At 50.1% G+C, this 21,452-nt stretch overlaps 3 non-coding genes across 3 annotated transcripts; all 3 read right to left on the bottom strand.

Annotated features, from left to right (window-relative positions):
• Positions 1-3,886: 3,886 nt before the first annotated feature.
• TRNAE-CUC (transfer RNA glutamic acid (anticodon CUC)) lies at positions 3,887-3,958 on the bottom strand. The gene has a single exon. It is a non-coding gene; the product is annotated as a tRNA-Glu (tRNA).
• Positions 3,959-14,418: 10,460 nt separating this feature from the next.
• TRNAM-CAU (transfer RNA methionine (anticodon CAU)) lies at positions 14,419-14,491 on the bottom strand. The gene has a single exon. It is a non-coding gene; the product is annotated as a tRNA-Met (tRNA).
• Positions 14,492-20,462: 5,971 nt separating this feature from the next.
• On the bottom strand, positions 20,463-20,534 carry TRNAC-GCA (transfer RNA cysteine (anticodon GCA)). Its single transcript has one exon. It is a non-coding gene; the product is annotated as a tRNA-Cys (tRNA).
• Between the last annotated feature and the right edge of the window lie 918 nt (positions 20,535-21,452).

The raw sequence follows: 21,452 nt of genomic DNA on the forward strand, positions 1-21,452 counted from the left end.
CCAAAACTGTCGGTGAATACAGGAAACATTTGGGATGCCCTACAAAGACCTTGTGAGCTCTCCAAGTTCAGGATTGTTCCCTGTAGATGTAGAATCGTTAGGCAGAGGTCACTCATGGCTTCACACCTATCCTGACTGACAACTGGCAGCAGGTCCCTCCCCAATCTCGCTGTCCCCTGAGATTTCTTCTGAGATACGGGCCCAGAACTGATCCCTTCCTTTCTCTCGTCTGGGGAAGGTTGAAGGGAAAATCAGCTCCTGATAGGTTTGATCTGTCCTGTACACATTTTGGTTCCTTCATCCCTTTTTCCATTCTTCTCTCTGAGATTTCCTTTCTCTCTGGCGCAGGCAGGATGCCCTGAGTGTGGGAAACACTTCAAGCAGAGCTCACACCTTATTACACATCGGAAAATCCACACGGGTGAGAAACCTTACGGATGCCCTGAGTGTGGGAAGCACTTCATTGACAGTTCATCCCTCCTCTCACATCAGCGAATCCACACAGGGGAGAGGCCCTACACATGCTCTGAGTGCGGGAAAAGCTTCAATCAGAGCTCAACCCTAATCACACATCAGAGAACGTACACAGGAGAGACCCCCTACATGTGCTCACACTGGGCTTGACGGACCATTGGTCTGACCCAGTCTATGACCTGTCGTGCGTTCTTATGGAAGCCCTCTGCGGCCTTGTCTACACGGGCAAGTTTCTGCACAGGAAAGCAGCTTTCTGCGGTGTAACTCCCGAGGTGCGCACGCAGATTTCGTGATGCATGATAGAAAGGGGCCATGACAGGGACACACTGCCGTGCGGGGCCAAAGTGAAGGAGCTGTGACACGCCTACCACAAGGTGCAGGAGGCAAACTGCTGCTCCATATTGGGGGCTAACTAACCCCAGCATCACGGCAAGAATCTACCTAGCAGCTGGAGAAAAAATATGTATGAGAGTCAAAGACACCCCCACGTGGCCTGTCTCTTCCCCAATCTCAACACCTGGAAGATTGTCTGGAAGACTCAGAATTTGAACTGCGGAGATTGGTCCCAGGCTGAGAGGGAATTCAGTCTGTGTATTAAGAACTCAACATTGCCTGGAGCAACCAGTGAGTGAGAAAAGCTGTTTGATCCAATTCTTGCTTAGTATATTCAAATTAGAGTTTAGACTGGAAGTCTATTTTCGTTTGTTTTGTAACCACTTTTGACCTCTGTGACCAACACGTATACTCAGTTAAAATCTAACTTTCTGTAGTTAATAAACTTATTTTACTATTTTATACTTACTCCTGAGTTTGTCCAAAGTGCTTGGGAAAGTTGCTCACATGACAAAGGCTGGTGCATGTCCCCTTTATTTTTGATGAAGTGGCGAACTAATTAATGAGCTTACACTTTTCAAGAGAAGGCTGTGGGCCATGTAAGATGGTACATTTCTGAGGTGCAAGGCTGAGAGCTGGGGAGATATGCTGGAGTCTCTGTATAACTGAGGAGTGGTTTATAGAGCATTCATGCAACTGAGTTGGGTGCTTTGCTGCATGTTGTTGGCCAAATGATCATAGAATCCTAGGATATCGGGGTTGGAAGGGACCTCAGGAGGTATCTAGTCCAACCCCCTGCCCAGAGGAGGACCAATCCCCAACTAAATCATCCCAGCCAGGGCTTTCTCAAGCCTGACCTGAAAAACTTCTAAGGAAGGTGATTCCACCACTTTCCTAGGTAACGCATTTCAGTGTTTCACCACCCTCCTAGTGAAAAAGTTTTTCCTAATTTCCAACCTAAACCTCCCCCACTGCAACTTGACCATTACTCCTTGTCCTGTCCTCTTCTACCACTGTGAATAGTCTAGAACCAACAAGTTCTCCCTTCTTGTTTCCCAAGCTTCGTGCATTTATTTATAGGGACTTGAGATAACCCGCTGATCGCCCCTCTTTCTCAGTGTGAGGCAGGAGCCCTCCTCTCTCCTGCACTCCTGCTCGTGCTTCCTCCTGGTATCCCACTTCCCCACTTACCTCAGGGCTTTGGTCTCCTTCCCCTGGTGAACCTCGTTTAAAGCCCTCCTCACTAGCTTAGCCAGCCTGCTTGCAAAGATGCTCTTCCCTCTCTTCGTTAGGTGGAGCCTGTCTCTGCCTAGCACTCCTCCTTCTTGGAACACTATCCCATGGTCAAAGAATCCAAAGCCTTCTCTCCGACACCATCTGCGTAGCCATTAGTTGATTTCCACGATTCGACAGTCCCTACCCCGGCCTTTTCCTTCCACGGGGAGGTTGGACGAGAACACCACTTGCACCTCAAACTCCTTTATCCTTCTTCCCAGGTCCACGAAGTCCGCAGGGATCCGCTCAAGGTCATTCTTGGCAGTATTATTGGTGCCCACGTGGAGGAGCAGGAAGGGGTCGCGATCCGAGGGCTGGATGAGCCTCGGCAGTCTCTCTGTCACATCGCGAATCTTAGCTCCTGGCAAGCAGCAGACTTCTTGGTTTTCCCGGTTTGGATGGCAGATAGATGGCTCAGTCCCTCTGAGCAGAGAGTCCCCGACCACCACCGCCCGCCTTCTCCTCTTGGGAGCGGTGGTCGTGGAACCCCCAACCCTAGCACAGTGCATCTCATGCCTTCCAATTGGCGCAGTCTCCTTCTGCTCCCTTCCCTCAGATGTATCCTCTGGTCCACTCTCCGCATTAGTACCTGTGGAGAGAACATGAAAATGGTTACTTACCTGTACCGGCATTGCTGGTACCTGGACGCTCCCCATTCTTCTTCTGGAGGTCACATGATGCCAAATTTCTTCACCGTCCTCCTGTCCCCGATGTGCAGCCTGCTCTGAATCTGTTATTCTGATTCTCTGTGTGCTATGTGGATTTGTGTGTGGGTCTGATTTTTGTTAATGCCTGCATGGGCCTGTGCAGTGTGTGATTTTCTCTTTCTCTCTCTGTGTTTCTCTCTCTGTTTGTATCTTCATGTGTAAATTCACTGGAATGTTTAAAAATATCCACAGCTTTGCCAATTTTCACCAGGAATTTTTCTCGGTCAACAAATTCTCACTTGTTCCCTACCTAAGGGTTCACTCTTGGATGGCATCAAATTAACCTATGAAATTCTGAACTGAAACCTCACCTGCTTTTCAGGGATTCTTCCTTAGACTCAGAGGATCAAGAGCTGGAAAATTCACCTAATTCAGTTTAAAGGCAAAGCTTCACTGAGGGTTGAAATTCCAAGCCCTTGTTTACAAAATGAGAAAAAGAGCCAGGGGAAGCACTTCTTTTTGGTTCACAGAATAAAGCGTTTGTCATTTAAGGGTTTGTTTCCCATATTTTAAAACCACAAGGGGTCTTCCTAAACACCCAGTCTGACCTCCTGTCTAGCACGGGCCCGAACCCTGCCCCCGAAGAATTCCTTTTCAACTAGAACAGATCTGTTTAAAAAAAAATAGATCCAATATTGATTTGAAAATTTCCAGGAATGGAGACTCCACCAGGACTCTGGGTAAGATTTTCAATGGTTAATTCCCTTCCCTGTCAGAAAGCACGCCTTATTTCCAATCTGAATGTGTCTAGCTTCACTTCCAGCCATTGGCTCACATTATACATTTGTCTGTTAGATTGAAGAGCCTGTTCGTAAGTATTGTTCCCCATGTAGGTACTTAGGGAGTGAGATTGTCATCCCCTAAACTTTTTCTGAGCTCTTTGTGACTAATTTGCACCTGTCTATTTGTGGACATCTAGGTGCACAGTGGAAACATGCCCACATTCTGCTCCTAGTCAGTGGGAAGCTTTGATTTTGATATGGTCTCCAAAGCCCTTGCCAAGATCACGTAGAAGATGGGGGAATCAGGGAAAAACCATCAATTTGTTAAAATTGCAAGTGAAGAATAAATTAAGGTGTTTTGCTGTAAAGTCACTTTTCCCTGACTGGGAATTGAACCCAGGCCGTGGCAGTGAGAGTGCCAAATCCTAACCACTAGACCACCAGGGAGAGGAGGATAATGCTGTTCTTCTCAGCTGTGCTACACTTTCTTAGGCTATTTTCTGTCCAATTTCTGAAACTGCTTCTTTGTCCATTCCCTGAGCGGCTAAGAGCAGAGCGGGCAGGAACCCCTGTGCTCAGGGTCACAACCTGAGCCCAACCCAAGCCACTGAAACAAACTCAAGTGCTGCGTCAGTTTCCTCCACTAGGATCACAGAGCAACACAAAGAAAACCCAGGAGGAACAATCCTCCTCTGCCTTCATTCACCCCATTGCAACCCTCTCAGCAGCCGACCTGGGCCTTCTTCTGGGAAGGACATTGAGCTGATAGGAACTTTGGCATAGAGAGCAAGGGAGGGAGTTGGCTCTCCCTCGGTGTGAGCTGATTGCATTATGTCTCCATGTAACAGGGCTCTGAGTTTTGCCATCTTCTGAATTCTGTGTCCTCAACAAGCAGCCAAAGTGCTGAACCCCCTGGACCCTTCTGCTGGGAGCATGGGGATTGCACAAGAGCTGCAAGCCCTTTTTACCTCTCCTTGTCCTAGTCAGCTTCCCCAGACTTTCCCCACCAATGGTTTCATCAGACTCTGGAGGAATCTAAGTCCCTGCAGGTTTCCCTCACCCACCTTGTAAGGCAAAGAGTGATTCCCTTCTCTGACACTCCTGGGGCCACATTTTCTTTCAGGAGCTTCTCCCCAGGGGGTGTGATGTCCTGCAAAACTACAAAATCATTTACCGTGGAATTCTCTCCCCAGAACATCTCAGACAATATTGACTTAAACAATGAACTAACTGTGATCATCTGCCCTTCCTTCAGTTACTTTGGGTTCTGCTGTTGTTCACCATTTCTGAGTGGAGATTTTAAATCACAGCTATTTCTTCATTAGCATGTCATGGGCTACTATCAGCAGGAGGAAAAATCACTTTTTGTAGTGGTAATCAGGCTGGCCCATTTCAAAGAGTTCTCTGTGAGTTCAATCCTTGAGGGGGCCATTTAGGGATCTGGGGCAAAAATTGGGGATTGGTCCCGCCTTGAGCAGTGGATTGGACTAGATGACCTCCTGAGGTCCCTTCCAACCCTGATCTTCTATGATTTTAAGGCAACCCCCATCTTTTCATGGACTCTCTATATATCTCTTCCTGCTGTATTTTCCACTCCATGCATGTGATGAAGTGGGTTTTAGCCCAGGAAAGATTACGCCCAAATAAATTTGTTAGTCTCCAAGGTGCCACAAGTCCTCCTCATTGTTTTTGCTGACTAACACGGCTACCACTCTGAAAGGAAATCAGTGTTATTTCAAATGAAATGCGAAGTTGTCTGTTAAAAGGCTGGCTTGGAAATTTCCATTTGTTCTTTTCTCATTCCTCACACCCCGACCCTGCCTAGACAGGAAAGGAGAGGAAATGTGATCATCAGTCAATAGACGTTTCTGACATGAAAAGGGGACATGAGGCTGCTTGTAGTTATCTCAAAAGAAATGAAAGAGGGGAAACCGCTTTCTGGGAGCTAAATCATAGAAGATTAGGGTTGGAAGGGACCTGAGGAAGTCCTCTCGTCAAACCCCCTGCTCAAAGCAGGACCAATCCCCAATCTTTGCCCCAGATGGCCCCCTCAAGGATGGAGCTCACAAAAGCAGGCCAATGCTCAAACCACTGAGCTATCCCTCCCCCCTCAATTAAGGTGTTTTGATGTAAAGTCACTTTTCCCTGACCGGGACTTGAACCCAGGCCATGGCAGTGAGAGCTCCAAATCTCCAGGGAGAGGACAAAGGGTTGGGATTCTTCAAGGCTCATATTTGTTAAGTAGCTGGCAATCTCCAAACTTACGGTCTATTCCTTCCCTCAAAATTCAGAGTAATCCCCACCTTCCGACCCTAAAGTTTCATGAAAGGAAAAAATAATGAGGAAGAAAGCTTGATAAACGACTTGAAGGGAATGAAAAGAAAAATAATCAGAAGCAAAACAAGACACTGTTTCTGCCCGATGACCCGGAGGCCTTTCATGCCTGAAGCGAACGTGGTAATAACCTACACTGCAAAAACCAGTCGTGGCGAGCTTTTCGCCTGTTTAGTTGAGCTTTCTCAGTAGCCACTGCGTCAGCTATTTCAGCGTTTCTCTTTGAAGAACAGGAGCACAAAGAACACCAATGGCTTCTTTTTTACCTCAGATATCCGTCAGAAACGCTACGATAGCTCCTCCAGTTTCCCCTTCTCACCAGGAGACAAAACGCAGGAAAGCGCCAAACCAAGAAAGCTCACTTTGACTTCACTTTCCCATGGGCATTTCCCTGCCAGCTCCCTGGCACAGCAATACAAGACACAAGAAATGCAGGAAAATAAAGCTGAGTGAAGGAAACCTGCAGGTACTTCGATCCCTCCAGCGTCAGAGGAAACTATTTGTGGGGAAGGGTCCGGCTTACCGAGGAGGACAAAGAGATAAAACATGGACTCGCCAATGCTCTACAAAACATCATGACACCAGAGCCCATGTGACGCGAGGGTCAGCACTTTGGCTGCTTCCTGCCTGCACAGAGGTAACAAACCGGGGGCAGCCGAAGCTGGGAAACCTGATTCTAGACACTGAGTCAGAATGCTATCTGCTCACGTCAAGTGGAAGCAAATCCCCTCCCTGGCTTTCTATGCCAAAATTATAATCAGCGGAGTGGTTTCCCTGGACAAGCCACTAGGTAGGCAGAAGAAGAAGCGGAGAGGGATGCGGTGGGGTAAATGAAAGCAGAGGAGGATTGTTCCTCTTTTGTGTTGCTCTTGGGATTCTGATGGAGGAACCTAAAGCATAATTTGAGCTTGTTTCAACGCTTTTCCTTGAGCTCAGGTTATGAGCACAGGGGTTCCTTCACTCTCTGTTCTTGTCCCCTCTGAAATGGGGAATGGACCATTTCCTAAACTGGAGAGAAAGGAGCCTTAGAAAGCATAGAGGAGCTGAACCAAAAAACCCTACATTGCCCCCCCTTACGGTCTACTACAGGGGTAGTCAATTATTTTTTGTCAAGGTCTGAATTCCTTGGTCGAGATATAATCAAGGTCCAGACTGCAGAGAAAATAATTTTAAAAAATCATCATAATAAGTACATAAAAAGATTTCAGGGTCCATTAAAAATTTCTGGCGGTCTAGAGTTGGCCCGTGGTACACCTGTTGAGTACCCTTGGTCTACTGGTTAGGAGTCTCGTTGATGCTGCCTTGGTTCCATCCTCAGTCAGGGAAAGAAACTTCTCGACACAATTCTCCATTCAGTCTTCACTGCAAATTAAAAAAACCTCAGAACTTTCACCCCAATAGCTTATTATCATCTGGCCATTTTGTGCCCTGTCCCTTATAAACACAAAAAGGGGCATTTTTAAAAACCAAAGACTTTGAGATGGGGGCGAACTGGCTGACTCCAGCTGCCCATCTCTATTCACTTGTGTGCCGAATTAAATGAATCTCTTTGGATACACAGCAATCGTGAAGCATAAATCTGCTTCAGTGGATATACTGGAAGCGATATTGTCTAAATAACACCTGGCTTTTTTCAAAACCAGCAATAGCCACAAGAGGTCCCAGAATCGTCTGAGATTGCCTCTAGCTGACAAAGGGGCCCATTTTTCAGCTAGGAATTCAACTTCTTTGTTCCCTTTTCTCTGCTTTGAGTCTCTTTCCGCTTGTCTCAGGTAGTGTGGCGAGCAAACGCGCAGGTGGATGAGATAATATCTTTGACTGGGCCAGCTTCTGTTGGGGACAAAGACAAGCTTTTCTGGGACATGCATGGCTACAACTACATAGCAAATGCTCATAAGACATGAATTAGTTCTTCTTTCACACTGGAATGCATCACTTTTGGTGTGACACCAAGAAATTATTTATTAGCCCGTATAACCGTTTCTTCTCCACATGTTGAGATTATCTTTCGGCTGTAATGCCATCCTGTATTAAAATTCCAAATGGCCAATTAGCAAGCACCAAAATAAAGAACAGCCAATTATTAATCTGCCTCACCCCTAGCCCTGCCCAGGATCTCTGCATTGGTTTAGAAAATATTTTCACATAGATATTTGCAAATTGGGAAGTTTTAAACTGTGTCAGCTTCCGTCTAGAAAGAGAGAGTGGTAAGCTAAATTGTTCCAACACAGATTTCCCCATCTACGTGGGAGAAAGAATTAGAAAGAAGTAAGGAAAGTGAATCCAAGGTAAATGATTCTGACCTTTCCTTTGAAATGTTCAGTGCAATAAATCAGTGAATATTCCCATAAGTAAACTCCTGTAAGTGACAGAAAAGAGGGCATGGGAAAAGGCTGTCAAATGTTGTGTTAAACTTTAATTCATGAGCAAAATTGTGTGGCCATTAAATTACAACCCTAAAATATCGTAAAAGGAAAGAAAAAGGAACAAAAAGTGTGGGAAATACGGGTGTATTTCAGCAAAGGGCTTGGAATGGAGGAAGACCAAAAGTGATCAGTTGGGGGAAAAGGCACTGTTTCTGCCTAGTTTTAAACCAGGGATATTTTGTGTGTCAAGCAAACATGATAACCACCACACTACACTACAATCAATTGCAGAAACGAATTGGCCCCAGCTTTGGATGTCCCCTTCTGAGGCTTTCTCAGCTGCCAGTGTATATCCGCTCCCTCAGTTCCCTTTTGAAGAACAGGACAACAAAGAACTTACTTTCCAAACTCAGACAGGCATCAGAAAAGGTGCAATGTCTCATCCAATTTGCCCTTCTCACAATGAGGCCAAAATGCAGGCAAATCTCATAAGCAAGAAACCTCACATCCACTCCACTTCTCCATGGACATTTCCCTGCCAGCTCCTCGGGAGCAACCAACAAGACAAGAAACCAAAATGCAGTAAAATCGAGGGCACGTTTCCCACCACAGGTTTCACTGACTGCGAAGGGTCATGTAGAAATGTTTTGCCTTTTCATACCTGAAGACTTGGTTATTCTCTCCTTCCCTGAACTGGAATGGAAAGCGAGGAGATAGGTGTGAGAACAAGCACTCCTAAGCAAAGGAAACAAGGCACCCAGCATATAAGCCATCAGCAGGAGATTAAAACCTGGGCTACACTACACAGTTAGGCCCGCCGACAGCATTTTACGTTGTCCTAATTACCTCACGGTGCACACTACAGCCTTGTCCCATCTATGTAAGTGCCCCGCTACACCCACATAGTAACTCCAGCTCCTCAAGAGGCACGGGGATTACGTTGGGGTCGTTAGGACAACACAGTGTCTGTGTAGACACTGCCTTACTCACAGGGGCTGCTGGCTGTCTTGCCAATGTCATGGCTTCTGGCTGGCTCCCTTCATGGCTGCCCTCCGCTCCCTGATCCCAGCGGGGCTGCACCTGCCTGGCTCCTCGCGGGGCTGCTGCACAAAAGCTCCTGGCTCCCAGCGCAGGGAGCCGAGAAGCCTGAGCACTTGGCCCCCGCCCCCACTCCTGGTTGGGAGCAGGCAGGCAAGAAGCCCAGGTGGCCGGCTCCCACTGCAGGGAGGAGGTGGGGAGTCAAGAGCCCAGGGGGCAGCTGGGCTCCCAGTGGGCAGCTGCGCGGAGTGAAGAAAACCGTTTCTCAGCCCCCCCCACACTGCCCCTCTTCATTCGGTGGAAGCACTCCTGGTGAAGACACACTCCGCCGACAGAAGGAGACGAGTGGGGACAAACTCAAATTAAGCTTCCGCTTCCTCCATCAGGATCACGAGAGCAATGGAAAGAAAACTCAAGAGGAACAAGCCTCCTCTCCTTTCATGCGCCCCATCACAACCCTCTCTGCTTCGTTTTCTGCCTGCATTTCCTTTTGAAACTGCAACGGCTGCTACAGAAAACAATCATGTCTCTGAATTCACAGCAACATCCTGAGGATGATAAAGGTATGAAGGAATTCATGGTCCTTTATGACATAATAATAAATAAATAAATAATAATACTAATTAATACATTATTATTTGTATTGCAAGATTAATCTTTCCCTTTTGCAGATTCAGCTCCACATTGATTCTTGTTGCTCTTTGCAATGTATCTATCTATCTAGGCAACAGTATTTGCTGCTGTTTCAGGTGGAGTACTCAGCGTGTTAACGTTTTTCTGACAATCTGTGTCTCGAAAATTCTAGCCAATATGCCTGGAACTTCCAAGAACCGTCAAATTATGAAGGAATTCCAGGTCCTTTTTTATATTACCATTTATCAGTAGTTATTATTTGTAGAGCAAAGATTAATCTTTCATTTTTTTTGATCCAGCTCTATGCTGATTCTTGTTGCTATTTGCCATGTATCTATAGCTATCTAGCTATAAAGGCAACCGGTTTTTGCTCTTGTTTCTTTGTATTTGTACACTGCAACTTTTCAGCCCAAGCCACATGACCCTGATTAATGTGACACCAGCCAGCCATGGGTGATTCATTGCACTGTAGACATATCCCAACGTTATGTCTCCACAGCGATTAAAACACCCAGGGCACCTGTCTCAGAGCCCGGGGCAGCTGACTCAGGCTTCTGGGGCTGCAGCTGCAGGGCTATAAAATGACAGTGGAGACAGATGGGCTTGAGCTCAATCTCTGAGGTCCCATGAGGGGTGAGGGTTTCCAAACCCAGGCTTCAGCAGGAACACCAGTATCTGCACCCCACTTTTCAGCCCCACAGCTTGAGCTCCAGAAGCCCACATCAGGTGACCCAGGCCAGCCCTGCTGCCATCTTTATCCCGGGAGAGAGGGACTCTACGGGGACGTCTCCATTGCAGTGTCAGCCCAGGGGTGGCAGGCTGTGCTCAAAGCAGCGCCCTGGAAGCCCCATAGTCACCACTCTCATAGAATTAAGGTACGATTTGTACAGAGTCGGCCTGGTGAGCTATCATTGTAAAAGTCGTGATCTGTTGAAGGCTAATACCTGGGTGGATGGTGTGTGCTAGGCTTGTCTGGGAAGTGGTGGAGTTTTGCTCTGGGTGCGTCACTGAAATATGTGATGAGGCTGGGAAATGGCCACGGCCAGCCTTTCCGGTGTGACGCTGGAGGAGCCAGACTCGCTGCTGGCCCAGTGAAGGTATCCACGCTCCCAAGGACTCTCCCAGGAACCGTGTACAATGCGGACTCCTCCGAGACAGCCCGGAGACAATGGACACTGCTTGACTCACATCATAGTAGAGGAACTTCCTAAGAAGTTGGAAGAAACTATGAAAGAGGGGAAGAGACGTCATGACTTGGCCTCTCTCTCCCGCAATTCAACACCTTGCAACACATCTGGAGGACAAAGACTGAACTGAAATAATTCAGAGATCAGAAGAGAATAATAATAATCCATTCAAATCAAAGTCCCCAAACAGACTAGTATTGGTTTCTCAGCAGAAAACTTTCCATGTGGGGGATTTTGTTTTCCCACTCAGACCTTGCCAAGGGAAGCAGAGAGAAAATCTTTGACTTGCCTCCTTCAGAACGCTTGGCCTAGACACTCTAGCTGTGGGTCACTGTCGTGGCCTTGCTGAGAACAGGGGCATTTTAATAATTTGCAGAGGTCCCAGGGTGTTTGGGGGAGATTATGAGGCTATTACCTTTTGAGATAAAAGCTAAGAAATACAGAACGAGACAATTCTTTCATACATCTGGCCTTTAGACATATTTCATTTAAAGCAGGGGGTCTAACATGCTGTGAGAAAGTGGAAATGTTGGAAGCTCAAATAATTCAGTTTTTTCTAGGCCTTGTGCGTGTGTAAATGGCACAACATGTTAATTTATAAGCACATGGTTCTTAACTTCATTAAATATTATGTGGTGTATTAACTATATCAAGTGGGTCGTACAATACAATGAATTTTCCATGCGTTGCTCAAAACATATTTTTAATATTATTTAAATGCACCGAACTCCTTGAACATAAAGTTGTTTATTTCATTCCTGTACAGTGTGTTGGTAGCTCAGTTAATTGAGTTTATTGTCACTCTGTGTGTGTGTGAGGTACAACACAATAATTTAGTGATGCTGAAAACGTTCCCTTCTCCCTCCGGAACTGCCTTGGAATCACCTTCCCATTGTAGATTAATCTACTCCTGTGTCTGTATGAGGAAAATATGGTTTCTATGAAAAAAACTCATTGTTTATTTAAAAGGACTGACACCAAACGGCCACACTATGGGGATACAACACCATGAGTAAGAACAGGAGGACTTGTGGCACCTGAGAGACGAACAAATTTATTGGAGCATAAGCTTTCGTGAGCTACAGTTCACTTCATCAGATGCATGCAGTGGAAAATACAGTGGGGAGACTCCTATACACAGAGAACATGAAACAATGGGGGTTACCCGACACACTGTAACGAGAGTGATCAGGTAAGGTGAGCTATTACCAGGAGGAGAGCCGGGTGGGGTGGGGGGAACCTTTTGTAGTGATCATTGGTATTAATTTGCAAACTGGATACAGTTAACTTGGGCTTGAATAAAGACTGGGAGTGGATGGGTCATTACACAAAGTAAAACTATTTCCCCATGTTTATTTCCCGCCCCCACTGTTCTCACATGTTCTTGTCAACTGCTGGCAATGGCTGACCTTGATTACCACTGGAAATCAGAGAAAAAAGACGAGAGCAGAGTGGTTTCTAGACACCCACCCATCCATCTAACACAGACGCACAGACTTTTCTAAGGCATTAACTTTTCCTTCTCCTTTATGATTCTTTAATGCCTCTGGAAATACCAATTCCTAGAGGCCCCTTTCACAGAGCAAACAACCACAGAGCAATGAGAAAGCTGGGGGCTGCCAGGTTGTTGAGGGCAAGTCTTGAAAGGGATGCACAAACAATCCAGCTGGATTCCCGGCAACCAGATGTGGGGATTAGCTGCACAGCTGTGGCTGCTGCTCTGAGGGGAGCGGCATAAACTACCTGCCTGTGGATGCAGCCCACCAGCTGGTTCTCCTGGGGCAGATGGTGAGTGGTTGGGCAGGGATGCTGCACCGGCTGGGGTCTGAAATATGAACAGGGGTCTAAGGAACCTCAGCATCACAGTCATCAGGAGTCCAAGCTGCTTGGGGTGAGCTTGTGGGCAATGGCCCAACTGGATTGTTTGTGCATCCCTTTCGCCACGTCCCTTGTGATCCACCAGGGCTTGCAGCACCATGGAAGAGTACCCCTTGCGGTTTATGTAGTGGCCGCCCCGCTGTTCCGGGGCCAAGAGAGGGATATGCGTTATGTCTATCGCCCCGCCGCAGTCAGGGAACCCCAGCGCATTAAAGCCATCCACAATGGTCCGCACATTTCCCAAAGTCACGACCCTTGCTAGCAGCTGGTCAATGATTGTGTTGGCTATTTGGATCACAGCAGGCCCCACAGAAGATTTGCCCACTCTAAACTGATTCCCAACTGACTGATAGCTGTTGGGCGTTGCAAGCTTCCGCAGGGCTATGGCCACTCCCTTCCCAACTGTGAGGGCGGCTCTCATTTTGGTGTCTTTGCGCTTCAGGGCAGGGGACAGCAAGTCGCAAAGCTCCATGAAAGTGGCCCTTACGCATACAAAAGTTTCTCAGCCACTGGGAATCATCCCACACCTGCAACGCAATGAGGCCCCAGCAGTCTCTGCTTGTTTTCTGGGCCCAGAATTGGCCTGCCACGGCATGAACCTGGCCCAGCGCCACCATGATCTCCCAATTGCCACACGCCGTGCCATCTTTGTCCATGTCCTCATCAGTATAGTAATCGCACGGTCATCGTTTCCTCGCCCCGTTTTGCAGGGACTGCACATACTGCTGGATAATGCGTGAGGTATTTACAATGGTCAAAACTGTGGCAGGGGAAGAGGTGCTGTTTGGTTTGTGGTAGCCGAACAAAGGCGGGAAATGGTGGTCTTCTGTGGCTTTCACGGAGGCGGGAGCCCAGGACAGACAACCCGGAGAAGCTCGGAAGCGTGGCACCAGCAGGAGAGCAGAGTTGGAGGCAGAAGAGTTCGATGAGGAAGAGAAAGAGCAGATAGTAGAGATTACATCGGAAGGGGAGAGGAAATGAGAGGCGGATTCATAGTTGCAGGAGAGCAAGCGGTGCACCATCTGCTGAAAGCAGTATGGCGTCTGCATGCCAAAAAGGCGTGAAACGATTGTCTGCCAGAGCTTCCTGATGACACGCACCAGAAACACCCGCAAGAATGTTTTTGCTCCATCGTGCACTGGGAGCGTAACCCCGAATTCCAGTGGGCGGCGGGAACTGTGGGATAGCGACCCACGGTGCACCCGCTCCGACGTTCGATGCTAGCCTCGATACCGTGGACGCACTCTGCCGAATTCACGCGCTTTAGTGGGGACACCGAAGCCTGAATGTCTAAAATAGCTCCCGAAATTTCAAATCAAATAATTTTGAACTAATTTCGTACTGTAGACGTACCCTTAGAAAAGTCTCTGGGTGCGTGTTAGATGGATGGGGAGGTGTCGAGAAACCACTCAGCTCTAGTCCCTTTTCCACGATTTCCATTAGAAAATCTGAAGCAGGGAGCAAGAAGAGTTGCCCTCTCTGAGGCTTGAACTCAGGACCTTCAGATTATGAGACTGATGCGCTGCCCGCTGCGCTAAGAAGGCTTGGAAGAGCTTTAGGCTCAATGCTTATAGGACCCTCCTCCAGGAGTGACAGAGCCTGGCGTGTGCTGGAAGAAGCGGGGAGCTCTGGTGCCCACAGACCTGTCCTGGCAGCTTTCTCAGCAGCAAAGAAATCAATTCTCCCTGCCCCTGAGCAACCCACCCGGAGCTAGGGCCAGCATTGGTGGGGGGTCCCAAGCTTTGCACCAACGTCCACATTTCAGACCTTCCTCTCATGGCACTTTCCATGTGAATTAGGACAAGCAAGCTGGGGAAGCTCCATGGGGTAATAGAAACCAGGCCTGCAGGGAAGGCTTGAATTCACAACCCCAGCAACATTGCCCTTTGCACTAACCACTTGCACCCCTGCAGGGGCTCCTTGGACAGAGCTGGGAAGTCGGCCGTGATCCGTCTCTGTGGTTCGTACCTTTGCCTGGCAATTGAAAGGCTGCCGGTTCAAACCTCACTCAAGGTGTGGCTTTCCAGCAATGAGACTCCAGTCCATTTTAACAGGAAGAAAATCTCCTCTATTCTGGTTTAGCCCCATTTGACTCCTTCTGCCCTTCTTCTTCCTCCCCCATCGGTCCCTTTCCTTCCCCATTGGGGCCATGCAGAGGGGAGCCCCAGGCAGTCTCTGTCACCGAGAGGCTGTATCCCATAAGGGGAGGGAGGGGTCGCTGTAAAGCATTGATAATGGGTGGGGAGAGGTGTGCATGGTTAGGGGGAGAAAGGCTGGAGAACTAACAGTGGGGCCCAGAGAGATTCCCCCGCAGACTGGGGAGATCCCCTGCTGCCCACCATCACCCAGCTCTGGGAAGAACAACTTGGGATTGCTTGGGGAAGCCACCTTTAAAAACACAAGTGTTCCATGCTAGTTACATTTTAATAAGACCAAAGCCGCCTCAAACCCAGAGTCATAATCACTGGGACGACTTTGTCCTGACATTTTACCGGCTGCAGCCACAAAGCGAGTCAAATTACGGCTCCCGTTCGGCGTCAAGGCCCACAGACGAACCCAGAGGCTTTTCCTTCCTCAGGTTCTGCCGTCATTTCAGTGCTGGCCTGTTCCGAGATTCGTCGTTGTGCAAAGCAGCGTCAGGCCCTGAAACTGGGCGAGCCCAGAGCAGAGGCTGCCTTCATTTAACCCTCCAAAAACCAACCCGCCGAAACGTGGATTAGCACCCATGCTCCTCCAGCCGCAGGGGAGGTGCCTCATCTGGGCCGCTGGTGCCCATGCTCCAGCAACATAAGACCACGGGGGCCTGGCTCCACCAAAGTCCGGTCCCCGGTGTCTCCCCCAGCCCCGCCTGCTGCCCCCGGGCAATTTAAAAGGGCCCGGGAACCCCCACCACCATCACCGGCAGCACAAGGGGGCTAAAGCGGCTTCCTGCCCATCCTCGCTCCGTGTAACCCTTCTGCCCGTCAGAGTTGGCAGCAACAAGGGCCGGGTTCAATATCTAGGGGATCCATTCCAATAACACAATGCAAACCGGCTCGAGCCCCCACCCAGTGACCTGGGACAAATATGTACCACCCCCGCTGGGCGCCTCCCAGAGGCAATACTTCCCCTCTTGCAAGCACCTAGTCTGAGTGTAGCAAAAAGCCTTTTAATAACAGAGAGAAACAATGTGGCATTATGTTGGGGAAACACCACCAACAGGATTCATAACACAACCCACGAGCAAAAAAAAAAACCCACCCCAAGCAAATTGGGGCATGCCCTTTCCCTTTGGTTCTTGAGTCCAGCAACCCCAAATCACCCAAAGTCCCAAAAGTCCAATGACCCAAAAGTCTCTGTCCCTGGTCAGGGCAGCCCCAAAGTTCAAAAGTTTATCTGCAGAGCTTTACCTCCCAACCTGGGTGGAGATGGGGGTGGGGGTAAAAGGCACCTTACATGATCTGAAGCTGACCGCCCCACAGCTCCATAGGCCTCCACTCCACCAGCCGCCCCACAAACTGCTTCGCTCAGCTCCGCTCCGCGGCCCAGCAGCAGCTCCCGCCGTCCCACAAACTGCTCCGTGTCCCACCAGCAACTCCTGCCGTCCCATGAACTGCTCCACCAGCCTGTCCACGAGGCACTCCAGCCGTCCCACAAACTTCTCCACAATATATTTTCAGGCTCCCCCACTACTTAACACAACACTCAGTGATTTCAGCTTTTAGTCAGTTCAGCTTTTTCGTGAAGTCAGCTTGTAGTAGGGGAGCCTCAGTGCTGGTCCACCATTAGCCCAAAGTGAGCTCAGCAGCCTGGAACGAGACTCCTAATGCAATCCAGATTAGCTCTGAGATTCCACAGTGGAGAGACAAAAGGAAGGACAATTAACATGCAAGGCCCTAATCAAGGAACCCATACCTCAAAGTATTAATACTTGTCCCCACCCTCTCTCAATTCACAGAGTTTTGGAACCCATGACCCTTGCCTAGCGAGTGCTACTTAGTTGATGGTGAGTCCCTCCATCATCACAAAAGGCCAAGTACAGTTCCCAGCACAGTTCCCATAATCAGGGTTATAACAAATTATTCTTCCTGCCCTAATAACAGAGACACTGGGGATCCCACAGCAGCCAAAGTGACCATTTGGGCAGCTATGGCCTTGTTCTAGGCGGGGTGGGTGTGCCTATGCAAATGAGATCGGCCCCTGAAGTTCTTTTCCACAACTTGCCAGACCTCACCACCAGATGTCAGGGTGAGGCTCACCCTGACACTGCTTACAGTCCGTGTGGCCTGCCAGTCTCGGAAGCAGCTGGCGCGTCCCTGCAGCCCCGGGGGTGGGGGGATCTCCACATGCTGCCCCCGCCCCGAGGGCCGACTCTGCCATCTGTGGCAATGGGAGCTGCTGGGGTGGTGTCCGTGGGCAGCGATGGGCAGAGACCCCCCCACCTAGGAGCTGCTGCCAGAGGGGGGTGCGGGTCGCTTTTGGGAGATGCCTGAGGTAAGAGCTGCACGCTCACTCTCTCCCGCACCCCAAGCCCCAGCCCAGACCCCAACCCCCTGCACCCAAACTCCCTCCCAGAGTCCGCCCCCTGCACTCCCTCCTGCACCCTACCCCCATGCCCCAGCCCAGAGCCCACACCCCACACCCAAACTTCCTCCCAGAGCCTGCGCCCGCACCCCCTCCTGCACCCCAACCCCCAACCCCAACCCAGATCCCGCACCCAAACTTCCTCCCACAGGCCTCCCCCCACACCTGCTCTCGCACCCCAACCCTCTTCCCCAGTCCAGAGCCCACCCCCTGCACCCAACTCCCTCCCAGAGCCCGACCTGCACCCTCTCCTGCACCCCAACCCCCTCCCCCAGCCCAGAGCCCACACCCCACACCCAAACTCCCTCCCAGAGCCCGACCTGCACCCTCTCCTGCACCCCAACCCCCTCCCCCAGCCCAGAGCCCACACCCCACACCCAAACTCCCTCCCAGAGCCCGACCTGCACCCTCTCCTGCACCCCAACCCCCTCCCCCAGCCCAGAGCCCACACCTGAACTCCCTCCCAGAACCTGGCCACCCCACCCATTCCTGCACCCAACGCCCTGCCCCAGCCCAGAGCCCACACCACGCACCCAAACTCCCTCCCAGAGCCTGCCCCCACACCTGCTCCTGCACCCCAACCCCCTGCCCCAGCCCAGACCCCACATCCTGCATTCCCTCCTGCACCCCAACCCCCTGCCGCAACCCACAGACCAAACTCCCTCCCAGAGCCCAACCCCTTTCCCTCTCCCTCCCATACCCAAACTCCCTCCCAGAGCCTTAGGCAGATGTGGGGGGAGGTGGACGGGGAGGCAGGACTTGGTCCCATTCTGGAAACCACCAAAAATTGTAGAAACCTGCCGCCCCTGTCCAGCCCAACCTTCTGCGGGTGCCCCTCAGGCCCCACCCGTGCAGGGTTTGAAGCTTGCATTGCTTAAATTCCAGGACGCTGGGGGACTTCAGCTCCCCTTTGTCCAGCGGGAACCTTCACCCCACTCCCAACCAGATTCTTGTCCATGGGATGACTGTCGGGGGGCTGGGCCCCTCTTTGTCTTTTCTCTCTGGGACAGGCCAGGGTACCTAGACCTGGGGTATCTGAGCACCCAGGACCTTCTATGGAGATGCCCTTCCCCTTCCCCTTCTGTGTCCCATCTGTCATTGACTCCAGCCTGTTTTTGATCCATCGTCAGCACCATCCCAAGCCAGCTGCACCCGCCTCAAAAAGACAGTGTCCCCTGATGGGTGTAAATCACTGAGCTCTCTCCTCTCTGAGCACTGACTGCCCCTCCGTCTCCTTGCCCCTCAGTCTGGGCAGACGGGACCTTTCCCTCCAGGGCTGGAGGATTCCCCCTTCTCATCCACTACTGTCCCAAGCCACCCCTTGGGTGGGAATCTTAAATGTACCAAGGTGACTTAGGAGCAGAAACCCCCACAGACCTTCCGTGCAATGGGCACCTGCCCCGCACTGAGCAGGACTGAAACTCCTGCAGGGAGACTGCTGGGCCACATCCCCTCTGGGCCTGAGCAAAGGAGCAGGGTGAAAAGAGAACTTGGAGATGCTGGGGATCGAACCCAGGGCCTCATACATGCAAAGCATGCGCTCTGCCACTGAGCTAGGGGCTGTTTGGGATGGGTTACACTCAGAGCCCTCCTGTTTCCAGAGCCTCCAGGGGCCTAACGGCAGCCTGGGGGACACATTCCCTGCTCTGAGGGCCAAACCCTCTGTCCTGGAGGTTGCTGGTTCTCAGGGGTCACTTTGCAGCAGGGCCAGTTTCTCTATGTGGGGGAGAGAGAGGGCCTGCCCTGGACTCAGGGTGCAGAGATACACTCGGCCCTCTCCCCTGCATTGACTGGCTGGAGCTGCCAGCCCCTGCTGAAAGGTAACGGCGCTGGGGGGGTGGGGACGCTGTGAGTCGCTCAACACCTCACCCCGGTGGAAGAAGTTGGGGGGGGGGGGAGTTTCTCGGATCTGCTATTTCCACCTGCCTGTAAAGTCCAGCTTTCCCCAGCACATTCACTGCAGTGCACTCGGGTCACTGTTTCCATGGCTGACAGCAAAGAATTGCTCCCAGTTTCCCTTCTATCTGCAGCACGTTAGCCTGTGTCCGTGGTTAATGAGGTGGATCTAGTTGTCGGTGGTTATTCATTCCCCACCTGGACAATTCACACAGTCCCTTTCCTGCTCAAATCCCCAGCACCTCAGTGATCCCGGTAGCAGGGATTAGGTTTTCCCTGAGGCCCTGAGATTCTCAGGGTCCTTTTTTCCCTCCACCTGGAGTGAACTCAGCTTTTTCCCCATCCCAGACACTCCATGAAATAACAACAGCAGCATAAAGAAAGCGGGGAGGGAACCATCTCCCGGCCAGGGCTGGAGGTGCCCAGGGCCCCCTGCTTCTCCATTGTTTCCATCGCAGAAGAGAAAGGTTCCTTGGAATTTGACACTCTGCTTTCCACAAGGGACAGAGAAAGATCTTGATGTTCCTGCGTCTGCACAAAGAAAATTGTCCTTCTGTGTGAAAGAGAGGCAGGAAATGGCTGTTTCTACCCAAATGATCAACGAGACCGAAAGTGACGCTGTGCAATTAACGATCTGGTACTACACTAACTCTGCGGTTACTTAGATGCAGCCACAACCGGCTCTGTGGTTGGTAACCTTACAGAGACGCTGCGGGTGATCATGAACTCGAAGCACAATCCCTTTAAACAGCTGCCATTGGAATGTAACACAGACTAGTCCATTCCTCCCAAGGGGATGGGGTTCTTGTTCTTCTGCACATTGTAGCCCATGGAGACCAAGGATCTGCAAATGTGTCTTCATGTGTCTTTGTTTCATTGATGAAAACATAAACTAGACACTCAGAGGATTGGAACTGATTTCAGATGAGGGACCTGTTTGCTAGGTTTCTATGGATTTGCACAGGAAAACACTGAGTGTTTCCATTCATCCCTATTCAGTGGAGCTCCCGAACATAATGGAAATGTGCTTATTTTTGTTAAGGGAACAGGCTTGTAAGGGGGCACTTGGATTTGAACCAAGGACTACTTAAGCTGCAGTCAAACACTCAACCACTGAGCTACACCCCCCATGGCATTGGCATAGGCAAGTCAGTGATCTTAAGGATTTTGAAGGACAGGCCCTGCTCAGAGAGCTCCTTTTCCATTCCCAGACCACGGGTGGTTTTAAAAATGGGGTTTGATTAAACTTTATCTATACATGTAGACACCACAGCTTGCCCACCCACCGACACAGCTTCTCCCACTGACACAGCTCCCATCTCTTGGGGAGGTGGATTAACTACACGGACGGGACAGCTCTCTCCCATCCCCTTAGAGCATCTTCATTAGTTATGAATAAGTAGGAAATAACCGACTGAATGGACAGCAACCAATTTATCAAATATTGCTGAGCCTGCATTCAATATGGGTAACTGGTCATATTGGGCTGCATTAGGAGGAGCATTGCCAGCAGATTGAGGGAAGTGATTATTCCCCTCTATTCGGCACTGATGAGGCCACATCTGGAGCATTGCGCCCAGTTTTCAGAGCCCCCTCCCACTACAGAAAGAAATTGGAGAGAGTCCAGGGAAGGGCAACAAAAATGATTAGGGGACTGGAACACATGACTTACGAGGAGAGGCTGAGGGAACTGGGATTATTTCGTCTGCAGAAGAGAAGAGTGAGAAGGATTTGATAGCTGCTTTCAACTACCTGAAAGGAGGTTCCAAAGAGGATGGATCTAGCCTGTTCTCAGGGGTACCAGATGACAGAAAAAGGAGTAATGGTCTCAAGATGCAGTGGGAGAGGTCTAGGTTGGATATTAGGAAACACGATTTCCCTAGGAGGGTGGTGAAGACTGGAAAGGGTTACCTAGGGAGGTGAGGAATCTCTATCCTTAGAGGTTTATATGGCCTGGCTTGACAAAGCCCTGGCTGGGATGATTTAGTTGGGGTTGGTCCTGCTTTGAGCAGGGGGTTGGACTGTATACCTCCTGAGGTCCCTTTC

The sequence above is a fragment of the Caretta caretta genome, chromosome 28 (genome assembly GCF_965140235.1).
Source record: "Caretta caretta isolate rCarCar2 chromosome 28, rCarCar1.hap1, whole genome shotgun sequence".
NCBI classification, from domain to species: Eukaryota; Metazoa; Chordata; order Testudines; family Cheloniidae; genus Caretta; species Caretta caretta.